Source organism: Puntigrus tetrazona, chromosome 14 (assembly GCF_018831695.1).
Source record: "Puntigrus tetrazona isolate hp1 chromosome 14, ASM1883169v1, whole genome shotgun sequence".
Taxonomy (NCBI): domain Eukaryota; kingdom Metazoa; phylum Chordata; class Actinopteri; order Cypriniformes; family Cyprinidae; genus Puntigrus; species Puntigrus tetrazona.
The window spans coordinates 15,090,534-15,108,157 of NC_056712.1; the positions used below are offsets into that span (position 1 = coordinate 15,090,534).

At 36.9% G+C, this 17,624-nt stretch overlaps 1 protein-coding gene across 3 annotated transcripts in view; it reads right to left on the reverse strand.

Moving 5' to 3' along the window:
• Positions 1-17,624, reverse strand: part of lingo2 (leucine rich repeat and Ig domain containing 2) — a 201,287-nt gene that overhangs the window by 84,475 nt on the left and 99,188 nt on the right. The gene's annotated exons all lie outside the window — the stretch shown is intronic.

Here is a 17,624-nt window from a genome sequence, read left to right on the forward strand (position 1 = left end):
TAATATGTACAAAGCCCGACATGAAAAAAAGAGGCTTTACCTTTTTTTTCCCACTTCCTCTATCCTCTTATGCACTGCACAGGATGCTGTTCTATGACACAGGACATTGTTCTTGTTTTTTAAATTCCAGAAATCTTGCAGCAAGGATTCGGAATATCTATATCCCAGTCCACTTGCGCTTCTCCTTTGCGCCTTGTGGAAATCATTTCATTCTGACAGTATTTCTCTCTTTCTTTTACTGTCTGAAAAGACACTAATGAGTCTTTCCATACAGGCCTGGCGGTAGACAGAGGCAAGGTGATTATGCAAACACCAGGTCCTGAATTGCAAATGAAAGCTGGGGAATATGTAGAAGACAACTGTGTGGTAAAGGAAAAGGAAAAAAAGCAGTAGAAAGTTTGTTTCTGGACTCTTGTAAAATCAGTCCTGACACTCAGTGCTATTAGTAGCCCATTAAGCAGTTCAAGGACAATAGCTGTCCTCCTGTTTGATCATTTATCCTCCAGATCTCGTTGTTATGCTTGGTGCCTAAGATCAAGACGACCGTAGAATATCAATGGCATTGCTGAAAGTGGGCAAACTAGGTAAAATAATTCTTTTTGGCTCTATTTACACTCTGCGAAATATTGTTTCATAAGCCTGCGTTGTTTATTTTCCACGTGAAGTATTGGAGCAATAACCTTGTTTTGTTCAAACATAATGAAGCAAGTTTTGGTGCCATATGAAAGCATAACATTTCAAAAGCACAAGCTGAAAAGACCCTTGATATTGATTCATGCCTGTGGGTGTTACAATCCACAATGAAAAAGTAGGACAACTCAACCTGTGCAAGGTGAAATGACAGAGCGTGCCATCCCTTCTCTTATTCTCTTAAACATACCGTCTGTATCTGTTCAGTGAAAGGACCACAGGAGGAGGACAGCAAACAAACTCATCTCAACCCCTTCCTTAATCATCAGCAATAGTTTCCCCAAAGCCACTGTCATGGATAACACAGAGGGGCATTCAGCCTGTCATTGTTTGTAAAATGGCTTCCTCTATTAAGAAGAGAATGACGTGTTTTACACGTAACATGCCTGCTTTAGTGTCCAAATTTAGTTTCATTAGTTATCCAAAAGGTAGTCTCAGGCGGTTTTCTGGGTTATGATTCTCTTCTCAAACTGCTTAACTAATAATTAAAGTTCCTTTATCTCGGATAGTTCCAGTTTTTCTTTTTTGAAAAGCTTTCATCTTATGAAAATGGTGTTGAAAAGGATTCAGAAAGGTAGGTTCTCTGAATGAACTTACCGTAAAGACAGATTTTTCACTTCTACCTTTCTTTTTCCATAAGAAATGCTTTCTTTTGTGTTTACATACGTCATACAGAAATGATTACAAGTACCTAAATAATTCGCCTTTCTGAGAAGAACATTCCTTGAAACTGCATCACATTTGCCTTGTTTTTAGGATTTCTATTTAAAATGAATGCTCTTACTTTTAAACTCTTTCCAATCATCACTAAAATGTCCTAAAATGAAATGTATCACTGCCTCTAAAAAACCTATTAAAACATACAACTATTTTCAATATTGACAGAAATAATTGTTTCTTTTCGTAGCAAATCAGCTTAGTAGAATAATTTCTGAACGACTGTGATATTGCAGATTGAAGTATAATTTCTATGACATGATAATTACTTTTATTAGTAAACAGATCGTTAATTAAAAACAATTTCATTTAATATTTCATAATATAAATTTTTTTCCCCTGCATTTTTAATTCAGGCTTGGTGAACAACAGACTTACCAAGACCAAACTTTTAAATAATCGAGCACTAAACAGAGAAAAGAACAGAGGTCCTAATGCTGGTATTTATTAAACACTGGTAATATCCTCTCATTGACCAGCGGCCATGGTGATATCTATCTCATTCAATTATTCTGCCCACATGGACATCTTGCTAAATCCCTTTCAATCTCATGTGCTTGATTAGTCTTCAGTTCATGCTTGATTTGCCCTTTGCTGTGCATCAACCTGGGGCCTGTTGTAATGGATAACAACACACCAATTAATCCCATCATTGTGGCAATTAAGTAGATTGAGTGCTCTGATACCAGAGGGGATTCCAGTGGGTGCCGTGGGGTTGGCAGGGGATGGGAGCATAGGATTGATGTTCCCAAGAGCCTCCAGGACACCAAAACAGATGAACGCATCAGCAGCACATCCAAGCAAAGAGTTAAGCGCTAGGAAGAGTGAAACTGAGCATTAGTTTAATACTACATAAACTGTGCTCTAATATAATGTGACATTTTAAGAAGGGAGCTTCTCCCCTCCTGAGTTCAACCAGACTCCATTAGTGTGGCTTGTTAGCATGGGTCAAGTTTGATCCTTGTGGGGATAGAGTGTGTCGGTAGACTGTCTTGAAGGAGCTTGTGTATAGGCACTGGGGATATTGCACAGCTGGAGTGAAGACTTAGTGTCACGGTGCTCCTAAGGGGGTCCGGATTACAGAGATTTCAACTAACTTTCCCTAGCGTAGTTAAGCTCTAGCATGACAGTAGAAAAAGTTCTTGCTTTTTGCATCTGCCTTAATTTCTCCAGGACCATCTTCATTGTCCTACATTTAAAGCGCCCCTATTATGGATTTGTAAAAAAATATATCTTTCATTCAGTGTGTGCTCTGAGTGAATGATAACACCCTGCAAAATTTTTAATCTGAAAGTGCACTGTGTATGAAGTTATTGTTTCTCCAAAGAAAGGGTCGACTATGAATCATTAAAACCAGTCCCAAGCCGTATAATTTTTATGTCAAAATAAAACATTAGCATATTGCCTGCCACTCAGGACTGGAAAAGCTCCCTTTTTAAAATGCCACATTATATGAATCTTTTTGTGTTGGTCTGAATGAAAACGCTAATTCATTTTTTGCCACTAGATGCCACTTTTGAAGTGTTAAAAGCTCTCAATCACAGATTTAAATTATATCGACCAATCAAGAGAGGAGTTTGGAAAAAAATTAATCGTTGACAAACGTTTGGGGAGGGAACAAATAAGGTAAAAATAAATGCATATTATACGAAAATTAGAGTGTTTAATCTTGCATGCTATTGTTTGGGACTCCCAAGATATGAACCTTTCATACCATACCAGGTTTTTTTTTTGCATTGCACTGTGCAATGCTTTTTTAACAATGTACAATAAATAAATAAATACACAAATTAATGTAATTTAATTCATACAAACACAAGCACATTTTACAGTTAAAAACAAGACAATGGCACATATCACTAAAACAACAAATCATGACAAAACAAATTAATTATAGTATTAAAAAGATGCGTTGTGTTGACCCATTTTACAAATAGTTCAAATAAAAGCTTCCTATTTTCTTTTTTCGCTCTCATCTTTCTGTGCGTTCTGCTTCATTTCTTGTTTCCCATTCATTGCCCCTCTCTCTGTTTTTTTTTTCTCTCTGTGTCTCTTCTTTGTCTCTGCTCTTTTGCCAAGCTCATGTTGGGTAAATGAGAAGTGGCAACACACACAGACACATGTACAGCGTCTATTCTCATTATCTCAAAGAGAACTGCCTCCTCCCTCAGCCCCAGTGGCATTGTGCAGTGCAATCCAAAGAAAAAAAAGAGAATGAATGCATTTAGAGCACTCATCAAATTATTTCAAGTGCAAATAAACAAAGAATGCAATGCTTTACCAATGACAGAGAATAGGGAAGAGGATACAGAATTACTGAGAAATAATTGAATAACTGAGAATTTCTGAAAAATAAGTTTTTCACATTGATCTCATTGATATCAAAGGTTTGGATATGATGCTCTGGAGTTTAAATAAATGAAAATGTTTATTTTTAAATTCATATTTTAATTCAGCAAGGATGAATTAAATTGATCTTTCGCACCAAATAAGCTTATTAGACTTGTGAAGGATCATATGAGATCAACACGGGAACAAATGACGATTTAAAATACATTCAAAAACATTTTTTTTTAATGCAATTATATACTAACGTTTTTGATATAATGATCTAATAAATGCATCCTTGATAAGCATATATGAGCTTAGCAGTTTTACTTTTCATATAGCTCATAACATCCATGCCATTGTTTAAGATGTGTAGACTGTTCCTGTAGTGCAGCATGTTAGAAATATCATTACATGAACATAATGAGCTTGTTAAGGAAGAGTTTAACCCATGGGCAGAGGAACAGAGCATTAATCTCTTTGCTTTGGGCTAATTAGGGTAAAATCCCTATACAGAGGCATATCAGCATTGTGACCTCTGTCTCCATCCTCTCATTTAACATTCATAAATGAGCATGAAGACAATTTGCAAATTGTCTGCACAGGCTTATTGCTCTGTTTGCAGAACTGAAGACCGAGCTGAAACAACTATAATGTAAAAACACACGCAATGCCACTTAGTGGCTGCGCTTTTTCAATAGATTCAATAAGATGACATAATGGAAGTACATCAGCGGCCTCCAGGCTTATGTCCGGTAATGACAGTTTGATTTATTCACGTAAAACAGCAGTAGGAAGCAATTGATCAAAAATGTTGACAAATTTCTCTTGCCCTTAATTGAGATTGATTTTAAGAGCATATTGATGTTATTGGTGTGAAAATCTTAGATATGTAGTGCATGCTGGTTTTTATCTTTTATTGATTTTGTAGTTATTGATTAAGATATCCTAAATTGGCTTTTAAGTTCTTTTTTCACATCAGTGCTAGAGTTCCTTTAAATGTTGTTTGTTATATCCAATATTGATTAAAATAATAATAATAATACTAATGCTGAAAATGCATTGACATGTTATGATCAATGTAGCCTTTTCTATATTTAAATAGTTACTTAATAATTAAAGCTGGGTGGACTCTCCTTTCAACACTAATATATATATATATATATATATATATATATATATATATATATATATATATATACACACACAATCATGTATGTGTATTTTGTCAGTCCAATCAAGTCTTTACAGGCAGATCATATGCTTAAAAGTGAAAAAACAAAACAAAAATAAGAATAAACATTATTATATGTATAGAGTACTATTATTATATTATTATATGTATTTAACAATGTGTAGATATGCTTAGTGGGGAAAATAGTCAAAAATGTCTCATACAGAATATAGTTTGTGAGAAGAGGGGACTATAGATTTTCTTACTAGTCAGTAGACTAACCTCAATTGATAAAATTCACTCTAGTGTACTGATCTACTCCTGTGGCACCATTTGATTCTTAGTCACCCTCATTTGAATGTGTGTCATATTCTGACTCAAATCACCACACCTCTAAAGAACGGCAGCTTGGCAAGTATTGCTTTCCTCTTCCCCTTTCTCTCTCCCTTACTCGTGAGACCGAGGCAGCCGTGAAATATGGTCACCAGCAAATTGAGATTCATCAGGCAGCCTGTCTTGCTCACTTGAATCTATATTCAATTCTGGAGCATCTGTTATAGCTGAGGCAGTTCTGGACAGGCTGGTATTGTGAGGGTGAAATTGTGCTTGGATAAATAAACTTACAGGCATAATAAAATCCAATGAAAATATATATCACAGCTCCAATATCGGTGAGAATCCTGAAATCGGTGTCTTGAAGAAAAAGAAAAAAAGGTTGGTGTAAAGCTGCAAGTACTTTATTCATAAATACGAAAACACAAAAGAAGTATTTTTAGACAAGTTAAAAACCATGTAATGTATTATTCCGATATCTGCTATATTCAACATTCATGAAAGTGTGAACATAAAGAATGTTTCTCTGTAATGGCTTTTAGGATGTTGTCCTAGTTTATGCAAAAAAAAAAAGTACACATGAAGTGTAACTGCCCATCCTCTTGAGAGCTCATCAAAGATTGAGATGCACCTTTACCGTAGGAGAGACAAACTAAATGAGTGCACATACTGCTTAGATAAGCACAAAAAGGCCCGGCTGAAAATCACGGACGCTAACTGTAGCAATAGCCGCAGCTTTCTCAACCCTAGGGGCTTATTCAGCACAATGCATGCTATCAAACAAAGTCTCCCTCTGTGAAACTGGATTCCCCGTTTAGCTTTAGATACACACAATGTTTCTTTGCATGCAACGAGAGATGAAACAAACGTATCTATAATGTCACGGTTGTAGTAGTGCTTTTTTTCCGCCTTACTTAGTCAGAGAGTTTTGCTAATTATTAGCATGCTGTGATGTGGAAGGTGAGACAGGTTGTGACACGAAAGCAAAGCAAAAGACAAACAAAGGCATGATGCCAAGACACGACAGGAATTAACGGGAAGAGCGAACGATGATAGCATATTCAAAAGACATTTGAAAGCTTTCTTGTATTGCAGACGCGACCTTGTTTATAGAGTGCCCTTGCACTTTGCATGCATATTTCACCTCTCTTTGCACACCTCCTCCTCAAACATCACCTGATACGAAAATGTCAAATATATTCAACACCAACAATCATCCATAAAAGCTCTCCATGTTCACACTGGAAAGTTAATACTTCCTGTGCCCTTCAAAGGCGTGCTAAAGGATGCTCACATTTGCACTTAACTATTCTTACATTTATGCAAGGTTTGTTCTCTGTCTCCTTGTGTGCATATGTTATTTATTTTGCTTGTTTAACCTGTACTAACACGCAGAGGTCCCCCATAATATCAGTATATAAGGTTAGCTAATGAATATTAATTAGGTGGCACAGCATTCACCCTTAGTTTTGAAAGGCAGGTAAATTGGCGTTAGCGCAAAGGTGTCAGGAACCACAAACTGAAAAGCAGAGAGACACAAGAAGTCATTACAGTGTATCATTATATCGACTTGGCTCATGAATATTAATTAGGTGGCATAATAAAAGGGATGTGAAGGAGCACTAGTACATGGATGTCAAATGAAGTCCAGAATCAATTACGCAGCTTTAATCACCAATACTGGGAGTAAAATGAAAAGCAACATGTACTATTTACTAAATTCACACACCAGAGGGCTTTAGATTACATAAACATGATAATCAAGGAATATTAAGCTAATAATATTATCAAGAAAAAGAGAAAACTGCTCATTGCTTTGGGCTAGATAACTTTGGTTAATAAACATTTGAAGCTGAAAATGAAAACAAAAATATGCTTAAAATATAATGAGTGTTTAATCTAATAAATGTTTATTTAGCAATTACTTTGCTACACCATGTCTAACATGCGCCTTTTCCATATCCCTCTCATTCCTTATGGGTCTCACAGCCTAATTCGTAAAACACCACAATTTGTTGCAGCTGATACGGGAATACAAGGATCAGAGTGAACAATGGTCAGTGAAATGCCAATCAATACCCACACTTCATTAGCTCATGCTAATCTGCACTCTGAACAACAGATTTAATATCTTCACATAACTGGCCCTTATTTACACACATTAGCATCACACCTGACTGGACACAAAACTGCTTCAGGAACGGATTTTTGGAACAAAATGAAGATGGTGTTTACGCAGTGGAGGGTAGGAGAACTGACATGATGGATTTTTCGGAGATGAACATCTCTGCATTTGCCATGAGCTTTGGTTGAGTGCTATGAGTCACTTTGACAAGACGTCACGTCAGATGTTCAAGAAGAATGGGACGTCTTTCTATGTTTAGAAGCAAATTGGTGAGTGTATTCCTCTTGTTTTTTGATGAAAGGGTATTTCTATTGCAAAACGCAAGGATCTTCAAATAGATGTGGGGCTTTTGGCAACTTTTAGACTATAGTATGACATGAAAACACAACAACATATTAATGACATACCTTCTTTACGAACGTCTTAGGAAAAAATTAAAAAACATACCCCTGCAAAAAAGATACTTGTTATGATAAATATAAATTAATAGTATCTTATACATGAAGAACAAAGTAATTATTGGACCTCCAAAACACCAGATTGTAAATAAAACCACAAACCCTATCATCAACAGAGAGACGGAGGCTTTCGAACAAGGTGACCTGTTTGCTGTGCACTAGTCAGAGAACTGAAGCTGATTGGCATGTCATTTGCATAATCATCGCATACACTAGGTGTCGGTTGGAAATCCAGCACTGATTTCCAGCACTCCGCTCGCCGTGTCGACGCATGGTGCAATCAAGCCCGAGATTAAAGGTCCTCCAAAGATCAATCTCCCACCACTGCACCTCTGCTTACACCGATGAATGCCGATATTCTGATACTCAATATGTGGGTTGATGCAGAGGGGAAAAAATAGACTGAAAAAACTATACCGTCGGCAGAGAACGAAATTAGATCAGTAATTTTCTTTCACGTCCCCCCTCGAAATCTCCACCCATCACGCTGCGACTGTAACATTGCCTGTACGTGACTATACTGCCATTTGAGTTTCATTTCCTGCTCATTACAAACCTCCAGCTCTGTGAAAGGTGGATACAGTCAGAACGTCTTTGTGATTCTTTTTCTAAATCTCACAGTACATTTGATTAAATATTAGTCGATGATAACTGCAGCTAGATTTGAAAGGCAGGAACTGAATTTTCCATAGTTCTGTCAGAGCTTATTGTTTAGACAGCGTTTGCATTCATATGTATTAGTGTGCAGTACTAATGGTTCTTGAAGGTGTATGTTTCACAGAAGTGAATTTTCTAAGTTAAAATAAGGGGTCAAAACGTGTCAGAGGCTGCACAAAATTGATTATGAAATCTCACTGAGCTCTAGTAATAAAATTAAATGAAATAGTCACATTTTTAGCCTTAGTTTTTTATATCTATAAAACACTGATATTTTATGTTACTCTTCTCATTCAAGCGTTTGTATACAAATGATCCTATTATAGCTCACAGGATATCTGTGCAAAGAAAAAAAAGTGTCATCTTCAGCTTGTAGCAACAGGTGGCCTTTCTGGCTCCACGTGTATCTGTGTACATTAACGGTGCATAAAATTAAACAAGAGCAGGTGTTAATTCACTAATGCAATAAATATAAAATACTTCCATGAGCCTAGAAAACTGTGCAGAAAAGTGCCTCCATTAAAAAGCATCCATTGTGAAAACCTCATAGTGGCAAACAAATGACTGAAATCTGATACAAATCATCAGAAGAGTGTGATTTGAGCCTGAATACACTGATGACATTAAGCACTAAGCTCTGGTTGACACTCCATAATCAGCTTCCAAGGACGTAGGAGATGACATGACCCCAAAAACGATTGTGATTCAGAAGGTCACTACCAAAAGATGGGAAATGGGACCAACTTATACCCCATGCCTCCCATTCAGTCCCTCGCTGTGTGGGTCCCTTTCAGCCTCTAGAGGTGTGGGGTTACACGGACATATTAACTTTCCAATCTTGAGCATATCAGATCTCTCTCAGAGGTCAATGCCAGTGATAATGCACAACACGCTCTGGTGCACAAAAACAAGAGGCCATGATTCAGCATGATCAATGATGAATACACCATGAGCAACACATATCTCAATGACTCTCTTCAAACTGAGATTAAATTTGCCAATGATATTGCTCCCTTTTTCTAATGTACAACCTGCACATTTAATGGAACACTATGCTGACCAAGCTTAGAACAACCTAAAGTGGTTTGCTAGTCTCCCAGCATGCCCAAACTGATAAGGCTGGTTATTTTAGATGGGTTTTAGTCACAGGTTTTAGCTGTGTGTGTTTGTGTGTGTGCGTGGTTTCATTTGGGAAAAAAATGAACGATATAAAAACATTCATCTTCTGCTACTATCCAAAAGCCCTTTGTTTTACATAACTGGCTTCTGAACTCATTTACCTCACACAAGGGTTAAATGGCACATTTAAAACGTTTTTCAGAATATCTTTAATTTGGACAGCCGAAAAGAACTGAGCAATACTTTGAAATTAAGTATTCGTCAATAAAGTAGACATTTTTGTGTCCGATGCTTGCTGAGGCTTGCACTCTGTCAATGAAGAATAATGTCTCTGTTCTTTCTTTGGTTCCTGTCAAGTTTAATGTTTGATGAGCATTGCATCCTGTCCAGCATTTTAAAGCTTATTCATAACTTTCAGGTGTATTGGCTACCTAGGATCCCTCACAGAGATGGCACGACACAAACAGAGGACTTGGGTTGAGCTTATATCAGTTCAGAAAGACTTTAGTTCTACTGCTGAAAGTAAATAAAAAGAGAGAGACATAGATGACTCTTGTACATATAGCTTTGGCATTCATTAGCCTGGAAAGTTGACACACGTTAACGTGTTGATAAACGGATTTAAAGCATGTTGTTGATGGGAAGGCTTAGCTCAGATTAATGGATTAAAACGTCTGTTCCCACTGATTAGATTCTCATTACTGCCCTGACCCGTTGGTCAATTAACATCATCAGTGACACAGACACACACACACACATATACTTTCGTCAATTAGACTAGCTACAAGTGAAAATAGTAAGGCATTTAATCCTGCATTCATGCCTACTTCCCTTCTATGCAGCATGGCAAAACCAGTCCATGCATTAAGCAGTATTCATTAACTAGTTTAAAAAAAGGCAGTTGACCTACTGCTTCTACCAACTCAGACAGAATTACTAAGAGGAGAGAAAATGTAGCATCATGTTTAATGTTGAGTAGGGCTGCACGAGTATGACAAAAATAACATAATTGTTGATTATTTGCTTGTAAATGTAAATGTAATTACGATTAACACAATTTACATTGAATGATGTTCATACCATTGTTTAAAGCAACTTCATGTCATATTTTTATATTAAAATAAATAAGCTGAAAGAAGCCTGTAAGCTATTAATTGAATTGGTTTCTTCTTTAAATTATAAAAAAGCAAAACTATGCATGGTATTCTGATGTTAAACTAAAACTATAATTAAAGAATGGAAAACGTTTAAGATAATGTGTAGGTAGAAAGAATAATATCTTAAGCACTTAAAGTAACATAAGTAGACTTTGAACGATTATTGCCTTTTTTAATGATTATGTAATTGTGGCATTCATAATTGTAATTGAAATTGGATTAATTGCGCAGCCCTAATGTTACGAAAAAAAGTCCTAACAGTAGGTATACAAATAAAGAACAAAATGGAAAAGTTTGTGTAATTTCTTTAGCGTCAGTATAGCCATTCAGGTTTGGCAACAAATGGTGTCAAAAGGTTAATGTTGATTTAATAAGCAATTAATTTTAAGCTGGTACCTTTGAAATTGGCAAGAGTGAGGATGATAAAAGATTAGAATCAGCTGTGGTGCCTGAAAAGTGAAGCATTGAGTCCTGGGTAAATTGCCTTTTCGCTGTACAAAGCTAGGCTTGTTTGTTCACAGCTCAGAGAGGAGTCGGCTGCCGGTTAATTGGTGCAGTTCTCCTGGGCACAGGTTGATGATGTCATAATAGCACATATACGTGAAGCTCCTGATGAGGTCTGATTGTTTTTTCGATGAGTGTGAGTGCAGATCGATAGGCTCAGTCTCTCTTGGCCAGAAAACCAAAAGCGTCCCTCTCTTATTAAATAAAAGCCAGATGGCCAGTGGATTAGTCAGGTAGAACCACTGAGTGGCACCGGGTGAGTGCAGCGCTTCTGAACTATTATTTCCTACATCTGACACATTAGTTTTCACATGTGTGAATGCATAAAATGAGAAAACTTTGCACTTCAACTTTCTGAAGGAAAGAAAAACATCACAACAAAACAACAAGTACGGTGACTTACAGAGCCTTAATTCTGCTATCGTTTACTCACCCTAACATCATTACTTTCTTCTGCTGAACGGTGCAGCAACACAGTTGAAACCAGTAGGTCACATGACTAGTACACTAGACAAATTGATATATACATATTTATCATTGAAAAGCAAGGTTTGAACCAAACGTAGTGCCTAATATGCAGTATGCACTTTTTCATGCAGCATAAAACAATTTTATAAGATCTTTTTTTGTGTTTAACAAATGAAAGAACATTATACAGGTAAGCTTGGTGACCCAAGTAGCTCAAAAAGTGAGCCCTGTTCAGTGTTAAATGACATAAGCTAATGTGTTGATGCGCAAGACCTCAAGTAACCATCGTAGCCTTAACTTGCACCAGACATTAGCCAGTTTTCAATCTGACCCTTTGGTCAGACCAAAGGTTTGTTTAGGCAATCACAAAAGCTGAAATGCATACAGAGTGTATGACACCTTTTTCTCACTCTGAGTTCATATGGTCATTAGAAAACCTGTCAGAGCAGAAGATAAAATTCCACACACTTAATCCTGTAAAAATACTTCCCACAATACAATGACATGAACATGCTGCAATTATACACACCTACTATTCTTCATACATCACCATCAACCGTGCCTTAAAGGCACTGACTGAACCCACTTAGCGGCTCCATTCATCTCAGGAATTATTAATTCATCGCCACTATTAATTTAAAATAATACAATGGACTAAATTTAGGCACCAAACTCCCTAGACATCACTGACCTGAGTCTCTTTTCAAACATGCGTTTTCTACAAGAACAGTGTGATTACACAATTGGCAGACAGACAAAACCACAAACTAATCAGCTATACGTTCACCGCACTATAGTCTCCATCGCTTCCTCCTTTCTAAACGCAGTGACCCAGACAGACCTGGCTGTATCAGATGACCCACCTCTGTCGTATCCATGTGGTTTATCCTGTTCCTCACCTTTTAACAGGTCAATCATGGCTGGTCACTCACTGGCAAGCGCAAGCACTGTAATCCGCTAGATACGGAGAGCTTCTCTTATCCTTTTGCGAAAGTTTCTCTGTGATGCAACAAAAGTTATAAAGGAATTAAATGAGGAAATTAAAAACAGTTCTGGTCCAGCTTGTTCGTTTCCGGGACCTGGACTCCTTACTCGACTGATCACCACATTCAGTTTTCCCTTTTTCTATTCTTAATGCATTCGCAGCAGGAGCACATTAAGAAAGAATCAATTTGTCAGCCGGCAGAGGAAGGGGAGGGCGGGGGGGTCAAGTGGGAGAGTATATGCGTGTGTGTGTACGTCGGGGTATAGTGTATATCATGGCTCTCTCTCTTCATATCGGATGTCCCTGCTTTCGGCGGACTTAAAAGAGTTGGTGACGCGAGCTGGTGGCTCGTGTGCAAATTAAATGGAGAGACAGAAAAATGCATTATTGATGCCAGCGGAGGCTGAAGTGTCTCGCTTACAGAGCCGGCTCTGGTTCCCACACGGGGTAATTAATCCACAATCCTGAGCCAGCCATGAATGGCCCGACCATAGAAGAACCATCTCTCTCCACTAGAGCACTCCCTCCACCGGCAGCTGAAAATAGGTCACCTGCCTAGGGCCAGCCGGTGCGTGTGCGCACGTACGTGTGTGCGTGACGCACCGATGGGACTGCTTAAAAACAGAGCGCATTTTTCTGCCAAATTTGCAGCGCAGGTTAGTGCTGATGGTTGTTGCATGCTTTTCTGGTACCAAAATGCTGCTGCGTAACATTTTAACCCAAGGGCAGATAAAATTCAGAATAGGTACAGGGCATGTATTTGGTACAAATTCATTTTTTTTTGGGGGTGTCTTGAGTTACTTGGCATCTCCCTTGCTGTTCATCATTTATTCTTCGAAACTGTTTAGAAGTCAATAGGCAGTTACAAAAAGGCACACAATAACTCTCTTGAATATGTACAGCAAACCTCCAGAAAGAACCACAGAATGTAACTACAAAACAAAGATCCAATGGTCTGTAAAATAGCAGCCAGTTGCCACTGTAGAGTAGATTAAGCAATATTTTACAGACTTTGAAGGAATTAGAAAGAGGAGCTGAACTGGCCTGAGCTTCTAAAGTCATTTTCTTGGCAAATACTTCTGAGAAAAGCAGCTTACAAGAAAGTGCATGCACTTTAACAATTACTTCAGTAACTAAAGATTCAAGATAGACTCAACAAACAAAAGAGCACATTTATGTTCAGTGGGCCCTTTTTCAAAGCCCTTTCGCCTTCCGCTCTGTGAAGATCTGAGCAAGGTCACGGGCATCAAGAGGGGAACAAAGGCAAAGAGATGAAAAAGAAAAAGAGATTTTAAAAAGGGAGGGTGAGCTGACCTTAGAAGAGATCTGTTTAGAATAAGACTACGCAAATAATACAAATAAAATAAAAGCTTGATGCAATTACTAAACCGCAAAATAGTATAATATTTAAATGAATAAAACAAGTATATATTGTGTTTGCAGCAGTCTCAGGGGATTTAGCTTGCTTCATATTATTTTAATATAATAATAATCGTTATTGTTTTTATTATATTAACTAAAATAGATAAAGGCACGCTAACTAATAAAACAGAACTGAGACCTTTTAACGCTGCAATTCAGTTTTGGGTCAATACTTTTAAAACTAATTATACTGACAGAAATGACTTGTACAGTTCAGCTCTAATCACAATGGAAATTCTATTGTGCAGCCCTAATCTGGAGTGAAGTAATGCTCTCCCACCCTCAGCCTCAGTTGAGAGTACAAAACGAATAAATTACACTACATATACAACACAGTGCCTGAGAAAAGCAACAGGAATTCCATGTTAACCTACACATAAAGGACAGAAAATGAGAGCCGAGGGCTGAAATGCACACGTGTGTTTAACTAGCAGCCGGTGAGTGGGTGGTAGTTTTAACACTTTCTCACAACATCTGCAGTTCCAAATATGAGCGCTCTTGAGCACAAACCTTTTATTTCTCTGCCTTTAGACATTGAGTAAAAATATGTTCTACAACAGTCATTTTCCACACCTATGCTGAAGGAAAACCTGTGGAGTTCTGAAAAATGAAATAAAAATAGTATTTAGTAGTTAAATAGTAGCACATTGTTTTACTCAAATCTGCCAAAATATTTCATAAAAAAATAAACATGCCATCAGCAAATGTACAGTTCTGCTGATAAGTTTACATACCTCTTCCAAAAGAGTTAATAAATTTGGATGTTAATAATCTCAATCAAATATAAAAAAAAATCTGAAAAGCCGGGGGTGTAAATTTGTACAGTTTAACTTCTCAGAACAAACAAGAAACTCAAACGGCTAATCGCGTGTAAATAAAGGGTCATTCCGTGGTTCAATTTTTTCTGAAGAAAGACAAACATGCACAGTAGGGATGTAACAATATTATCAATATTATGATATTGCAATATTATGATATTATCATGTTCACCTCAAGATATGTCTTCCAGGCAAAAAGTGTAGTTATTAAGTGTAAATATTTCAAAATTTCTTATTCTAACATAAAAGGTTTATAAAGTTGTGTTTTGGGCCATTATTTGGCACACTATCTGTCAAACGAACTACAACCAAAAGCACATGGCTTAATCCCTTCATCAAGTCTCTTTTTGCTGAAGTGTGCACATGTTCAGGCAATCAGCTTGTGATCTGGTGTTTCCGTGCCTCAGAACGGCTCCTTTCACAGTGAATAAATGCAGTTTATCACACGTTTTGTGAGTTTAGTGAGCGTTTGGGAACGCACCAGCCACCAGTTAGGTTTTATTTTTATAGCAGATGATTATAGCATTTCACTGGATTTATAGTGAGACACGTTATTGTAAGCATGTTTTCATTAAAGCTAGACTTTTGCAAAAAAAATCCCTTAATTGCTGTTTCTTAAAAAAAGGCTTATAAGTGAAGTATGATTTGCTGATAGCTAACAGGTTAAATGCAGTCCAAATTGTAGAAATTAGCCAAGAGATAAGTGTAATTTCCCTCCTGTAGTGTAAAGCAAAAATATTATGCCAATGAAATATTTATTTTCATTTATTTTTCAATGCAAAACGCATTTATGTTCCTTTTCAGCACTCAAACATGTATGATATATGCATATTGCTCTGATAAAAGGAAACAAGATATAATTTTAATTTCAACATTATTTATTCTTGAGACGTTGCTGTTTAAATTCAATTTGATTAAATTTAGTAATCTGAATATGAAGCCTCATTGAGACCCCCATCTCTAAAAGATGCAGGGAATGAAGACTCCAAAGGAAAGGTTTATTAAGAACTAGAAAATAAAATCATATTGCAATATCTTTAATGCTCCTTGAGTTACAGGCAGGCAAACGTGGAAAAAATTAGACCCACGTTTGGTTTTTTGTGTACAATTTAACAATTTACTCTTCTAGCCATATTGGAATTCCAATATCTCTGGAACTGAACAATATAGGGCTTTAAAAATAAAGATGACAAAAGGAAATTGCGTTAAGAAATTTTGTTAAGATTTCTAAAAGGGCATTGAGATAGCTTTAATATTTTTTGAGTTACAGGCCTGCAAACTTGAATAGTTCTCTTTTCTCATATTTAAATAGTCACCATTGGCACATAATGCAACAAATACAGCTAAAGTCAACAGATATTACTAACAGACCCACCAATCTCTGTGCAAAAGTAGCAAAACGAATGCTATCTTTACGAAGTCATTTTTAACCCACTCTAACTTGGTTCTGAATCTCACAGGAAATTTTCCATTTTGACCCACCTCTACAACATTGTGGATTACTCAATAAATATTAATCCAAGACGTTAAATATTTTTGCTCTCAACTTTTCTACAGAAAAAAAAATATTAGTAAAATCTAAAATCTGAGTCTGGGACCTTTTGTTGATGTGGAATGACCCAAAACATACAGGTTACACCAACCAGTATTAAGGGTATAGTTCACCAAAAAGTGAAAATTCTGTTGAATTCTGTTGAACAAAGTTGTTACAGGTGTGGAGTGATTAACTGATGACAAAATTAAAATTTTTAGGTGTACAATGTTAGATTCAAGGGTATGTAAACTTTTGTATTGGCATATTTATGTGAATTCTGTTATTATTTTGTCTTGTAAACTGTATGTAAACATATGCTATGTTTAACAGAACAGTATAAAACAACATAATATTAAATAATATTAAATAGCATTAAATAAATGTAATTTTCATGTGTCCTTTTATTTTATTGAAGTAACAAAGATCTTTCATATCCTGTAACTAAGGAATATGTAAATTTATGAGCAGAACTGTATAACTGTTTTTTACAGACTATGCGCAACTATCATTAACATACACAGGAAGTGAAACTAGGACTGCAGACTTCAATTACCAGCCCTGCTTAGACAACAGACACCCTTAACCAAACACCTCCCTTATCCTATATAAATGCATATATTAAGCATAACATTGCAGCCTTTTTTATGCATGACACACAAATCGGCCTATGTATAGGATGCAAATATAGTCTTGATTAAATATAAGAGAAAAAAAGCGACTTCAGCACCCGATGAGAGATGGATTGTGGGTCTCAGTGCGGGGCAAACCACACACACAGCTGTGACAGTCTCCTGTGTTTCATAACTCCCACCCAGCATTTCAACACTCCCAGCACTGTTTTTTTTTTTTTTCTTCTCGATCATCCATCTTTTGACCTGTCACCCAATTAGGCCCATGCCTGTGATGAACTGAGCCAATTAAGTTGTGCATGTTGGCTCGGACAGGAATGCATCTTATAATGGTGCAGTGCAGTTTTCCTGAACTAAACATGCTCCGTTTCTCATGCATTCATTACTGCTCGGCGATTAGCCATCACTCACTCAAGACACGCTGCTTACAGCTATACTGCAACATCAGAGCGGTCCTCGTGAAGCATCATAATGAGAGCAAATCCTCTAAATCACCGTTCTGCGAT